The sequence below is a fragment of the Erpetoichthys calabaricus genome, chromosome 10 (genome assembly GCF_900747795.2).
Source record: "Erpetoichthys calabaricus chromosome 10, fErpCal1.3, whole genome shotgun sequence".
In the NCBI taxonomy this organism is placed as follows: Eukaryota; Metazoa; Chordata; class Cladistia; order Polypteriformes; family Polypteridae; genus Erpetoichthys; species Erpetoichthys calabaricus.
The window spans coordinates 146578651-146584650 of record NC_041403.2 but is presented as its reverse complement, the minus strand read 5'-3'; the positions used below and the strand labels follow the sequence as shown (position 1 = coordinate 146584650).

Genomic DNA, 6000 nt, shown 5'->3' with positions numbered 1-6000 from the left:
TATGGGGGCCACAGTAGAGCAGTGATTCTTAACCTTTTTTGAGTCACTGACTCCTTTAAGAGTCTGATGAAAGCTATGGACACCCTCCCCCAGAAATATTCGCATAAATACAACTTTGCATGCAATGAATATAATGTACTTTATTTATCGAGATTTGATTGTTTCATACATATATTACATACACAAAGTATTATTAAACTTTAAACAATCTAAAAAAAATACTCCTTTTTTATGCAAAAAGTAATGGCCACTCATAATTATAATCTACTACATTGCGGCACTTCTTGTGTGATTTTGGGCTATACAAAAATAAACTGTATTGTATTGTATTGTATTGTATTGTACTACTACGTTTTCAACTATTACTACTACTTTTTTTACTACTACATCTACGCTAAATCAACAGTACAAGACTGTATAGTGAATATAAATGTTCATTTTTATCTGATCCTCACGGACCCCCTGAAACCCATCCATGCGACCCCACCAGCCCCCAAAGGGTTCACACGGACCTCAGGTTAAGAACCCCTGCTGTATAGTGTGCCCGACCCATAATGGTTAGACCCTGTTAGCTGCTGTGTTTTCTCTGTGGAGCATCCATGTTCTCCCGTGGGTGCTCTCTTGGCCTCTAATTTCTTGTAAACACAGTTGATTAAGTGGGTCTAAATTGTTCCCGTGTGCACACAGGCTCCCCGGCTTTATACCGAGAGACAGCTCAAGTTAGCGGTTACGTCGGGTTAGCTCCAGAATAGCCAGTTGCTCATTTTCCGGGCAGACTGGGATGTAAGCATTGCACCTCTTCTTTACTGTCACCTACATATTTTCACGTCCTTCATTGGTGTTGCATTTGTGCAGCTCGTAGTTTCTGGTCTTTATTTAGACTGAAGGCACTTTCCATGTTAATTTTGCATGTCATGTTCCAGTTTCCTCTGACAGGCAGATCACCACACGTACCTTTAGCTGGATTCCGCGTACCGGTCTAAAGCTCTCGGACATCCTAAACCAAACGAAGCGACGCCACCTGTAACGCTCGGTCACCTTGCGCACGTCCCATTTGAACTAAGGGCACCACCCATTTCTTAAGGCGGCTGTCAGGCGCAGCTCTGGCTGAGGCGGCGGCTTGGGTTGGCAAACGCCACTGCACGAATTGCGCGAGACGGTAAGACATTCCCCACCCCTTGGAAGTCCTTCAAGGAAAATGACGATGAAGCTCGGGGTGTGGTACTGCTCGTCCAGCGTTTGAGAAGACAGGTGCTGGACAGGTCTGAGCAGCCGGCTGAGACGCGAGTCGTCCAGAGAGGGGGGGGAGATGCAGAGAGAGAGAAAGTGAGAGAGAGAGAGAGAGAGAGAGAGAGCCTATTCAATGGCACGTGCGTGAGCTTCTCCGGGCACTGGAATGGGCACAGAAGCAGAAAGACGCTGCAGAGGTAGCGATCGGTCTTGTCAGGTGAGTACCAGGACCACTACAAAGTGTTCCCGAACTCCGATGGGTACAGGGTGCGTGTTCCGGGTGGGGTTGTGAGCGGCTCGCTACTTTATTTCTACCAATTAACCGACGCCCTTTTTTAATTGCATTTCGTAGCGAACGCTTTAAGGTGACGACGAGTCGTTGCACTCATTCTTAGCTTTGGCTAACTTTAAAATTGAACCCTTTAGTACTTCAGGGATATGTTAAAACGGCATGCAGCGTGCAATGGGATGTCAGGCTTTTTCGCCTTCTTCTTCTTCTTTTTTTCTATGTATATCAGCTGTGTGTTTCACTTCAGATTTTCCAGCCCAGTGATTCTGGCTTGAGAGCCTCTGGGCGCTGAATTATTGACCAACTTTACTCATGGAGCGCAAAATAATGAGAGTATTTGTATGAGGAGTGAGTTCCGTCTAGAAGAAGAACTAAATGAAGAAAACTAGTGATGGGACTGAGAGTAGAAAACATAGTCTAAAATGCAGAAAATGAAGCGAGACAAACGCAGGTAACAGAGAGAAGGAAGGGTGAACGTGACCGGGGAAATGCAAGTGAGAAAAGAAACTGGAGAAAGCAGCAAGAAAAGTGATGGGTTAACACTAGGATACATTGTATTTATTAAAGGCAGGAAAGAGAGACACTTGCATGGGGAAGAAAAAGGAAAATGAAGTACAGTACTATATACATTTTTACTTTAAAGCCCCCCCAGTCCATTCACTGGAGAGGCCACTGCAGGATAATTAAAAAGGGAGTGGAAATTAAATAAGAAGAAATGAACAGCTCAAAACTTTGCATTAGTCAGAATTAACCATATCATTTCACTTTTCTGTGCATATTAACAAAAATTGTGATCAATTTCCATTTGAATCGAGAAGTGCATTAGATCTTTGGTAAACAACGAGCTGACAGTGGGCACATTTTCAGAAGAAATAAATATAAGAAGAAGTTCATCACTGTGGCTGGATGAAGACATAGTCCAGCCATCCATATTTTGACCAAACTTTGTACAATTCAGGATTACCAGACTAGAAAATTGTACCAAATAATAATGAAGACGTTCATGACTTTCAAACTTGTAGGACATTTTTGTTCTCCTCCCATGCCAATTAATATTCTGCCCTGTTACCAGTCACGACTTATGAAACCCAGTGCAGAAATGGGACTGAAATGTGTGCAGTTGCATCTCAGTTTTTCCCCTTCTTTCCAAAATCCTTTGTGTGTGTGTGTGTGTGTGTGTGGGTGGCTGTTAGAATGTCGGGTTGTTTCTTATTTTATTTTGTTTGTTTTTAGAGCGTGCTGATGATTTAAGGTGACGCCTCAGAGGAGGATGACCTGGCTTAGCCCTGGCATGCAGTGGCCACAGTTGCTGTTGTGTTAAATGCCATCATGGCTTCAAGCTAAATGTCAGTATAAATTACCAGACTCTTAATGGGTAATACAACTCATCACAACACAATTTAAGCCTTTGGGGGGATATTTTTAGTAAGTTCGCATAAATGGATGGTTATGTTAAGTGCTGATCAGAGAAAGATTAGAGAAAACAGAATTTAATTTGCACAACAAAGTACAGCTTACAAGTCACGGCTCCCCTTAGATATACAGTATAGTTGCTGTTCTGCAGAGTATAATTTGCATGCTGAACCTTCACACCCGCTGAGTAATGCTTTACTTTATCAATTTTTTTTTCACAACCATTTCAAAGATAATTACTTTTTCTCTCAGGAATCCATTTATAAGGAGTTTTTTGTGGTAGCTATGATATACATAACTATCCTGACCCATTAACTTTTTCTTTTAAGGAGATGATAAAATGTGTAGAAGTGAATATGAATACCTTTTATTTAGAATGTAAACTGCATTCTTTCTTGCTTTTTTTTTCCTTCTTCCAACTATCTAATCTCATAGTTTTCCTTGAGCCCATCCTTTGCTTACTTCCTTGAACTCTTTATCTGCTGGAGTTGTAGGGTCTCCCTGGAATAGATATCATACAAACAGCGTCTCGAAATAGAAACTAACTGTGCAAGACTTTTGGTTGGAAATGCAAGAAAGAATTCCAGTGTACTTTATACGCATGACAATACTACTGCTGCTGTTTTGCAGGTTGGCTAGTAGTCTACTGCAGAGAGTCGTGTACGTTCAACATGTGCAGTACATTATCATTTTCACTAGTTCACTACTTCTGGCATACTTCCGATTTACAAGCACAGAAACCAGGGTAACCTCCGCAGATACTCATGTACTCCCTTGCAGTGTTGCAGGGAGGCAGAGCCCATCCTGCAGCAGCAGGCACAGGACAGGAACCAACACTGGGCATTGCAGGACCCATTCACACAAAACACACCCATCCACCCGAATGGGCCTGTTTAGAAGCAGCAGTTATCCTAGTGTGCACTTCTTTGGGATCCGGGAGGAAACCGGAATACCTAGAATGTTAAATTCCATACAGAGAGTGAAGATGCAAGCCCTGCATCTCCAGGGGCAAATGAAATTGTTGTGTCGGGAAGAGCCTTTGGTTACAGGGCATCCAAACCCTTAGATGTTGTACATATTCACATGAGGGATACAACATTTAAATGAAATCCAAAGGTTAAGAATCATATGATGCTCTTGCTAGACACCGGGCTCATGTTGTTTAGTCAGGCTGTAATAACCCAGGCTCTTTTTATAAGCAATGGAGTCGGTGAAGGACTGCATCAGTGGGCTTCTGCAGAAGATCGAAACTACAAAACAAAAAATAGACACAGACTCCATGCACTCTTCAGAAAAACAGAAAGGTTAGAGACACAACCTGTCAGCTATATAGCCTTTATCAAATGTGTCGTACCGTGGTAGACAGCTGTAACATAGCAGTTGCTATTTTTATTTTCAATCTGTGTTAGTGCCATAGCTCAAATTCATCTGCTAGAACAATGAGGGACTAACCACCATGCCACCCTATCTACTTATAAGACTTAAAAAACACTGATATTTAATTAAAAAATAAATGTACTTGTAAACATGCAAAACAAATCGAAATATTTATATTTACCATGACAGCAGACAGCTTTTTCGGTTTGGGATGTTTTTGAGCAGAGGCTGATGACTCACCCGCTCTCTTTAATGGAAGCTCCTTGTAAAGGTCATATTACTTTAATGCAGTAGTCGTCCTCGAGAGCAGGGATGGCTATCGTACGCTGCAGATAAGCACAGTGGCCGCAGGCTTTTGTCGTAACCAAATTTTTACTTCCAAGTCAATACTTGTTGCTAATCAAACTTCTCATCTTATTAGATAGATTGCTCACTTCAGCTCTCAGACTGCAGTCTCTGAAATGAATCACAGACTCGCTTTTACTAGACTTTGAAATACAGAAAGAGGCTTTATTACTGCAAAGGTTTCTGTTCACTTTCAGAAAGTTTTTCACTCATTTTGTTAAGAATTTTAACTGGTTGCCGCCTTCCTTCCACATGACCCTGAATTAGATTAACTTAGTTTTGAAAATGGGTGGGTGGTATTATTTTTAACAAGTAGGCAATCACAAATAATTATCGAACTTTATAACATTTGTTCCTCATAAAGTAGATCTTTAATGCAGGAAAAAATAATTTTCCAGATTCAGAGTGTTACAGGAGCGGGCAAAAAGAGAGCCATTAAATCCACAAGTGAAGCCGCAGAAAAAGTCTCAAGGTGGCTTTAAGTAAAGAGGGGTGATCCGTGGATCGCTACTGGGACGCAACTTAGGGATTGATCAACCCCGGCTGGGTCGCCAGAGCGAGAGTGTATGATGTGGCGAGACCCGAAACGTCTGATGACCTCAGGATACATCACAGATGATGTGTCCCAATGCATCCAGGTGATGTTTCTTATATAGTTATGGAAAATTGAAGAGCTTGTTGTGTGCACGCATACTCAATTATATTGAGCTACCCATTATTCTTAAATGTGCATGTTTGTGAGTTGGGAAAAACTAGAATACCAAGAAAACCCAAGGAAATTCCTTAGAGAGGTACTGGCCCAGAGTTTGAACCCAAATCCTAGGAGCTGGGAGGCAATAAGATTAATAAGTGCACCACTGTGCAGCACCTTTAGGGGGAAGAATGTTGAAGTACTGACTGATTGTAATACACCATGGTTCATTTATTTTCTGGTAAAGACCTTCAGAGAAGCACAAACAATTTCAGGAATGGCATGCTGTATTAACCACAAGAATTGCTTTCTAATTTAAAATTCTATGGAACCACTGTGGCTCTCTAGGAACAAGGCTGGTCACCGCAACTCTGCAGACCTGGGCACAGTGACCTGTCTAAATGAATGTGGCTCGTATTTCTATTTATCTTACTGAGAATCATTCATAATCACTGTGCAACTTTAATTTGGTTAATGGAGAAAGTTAAATTAATTGAACAGATAAGACAGGACCATATGCACAACAAAAACATCTCAACACCTTGGTAAACTAGTAGGAGCACAACATCCAGTGGTCTAAACAATCAGTGTTCCTTGCTTTTATCTGGTAATCTTTCTTCAAGGAACATGCTAACACAGGAATTAAAAAGTACAA

General features: G+C 41.5%; 1 protein-coding gene across 1 annotated transcript in view; it reads left to right on the top strand.

Moving 5' to 3' along the window:
* Positions 1-1018: 1018 nt before the first annotated feature.
* si:dkey-43k4.5 (potassium voltage-gated channel subfamily S member 1) overlaps positions 1019-6000 on the top strand; it is a 34314-nt gene continuing 29332 nt past the window's right edge. The window contains exon 1 of the mRNA XM_028812038.2: positions 1019-1447. The gene's annotated coding sequence lies outside the window, so the exon portion shown is untranslated. The remainder of the gene's footprint in view (positions 1448-6000) is intronic.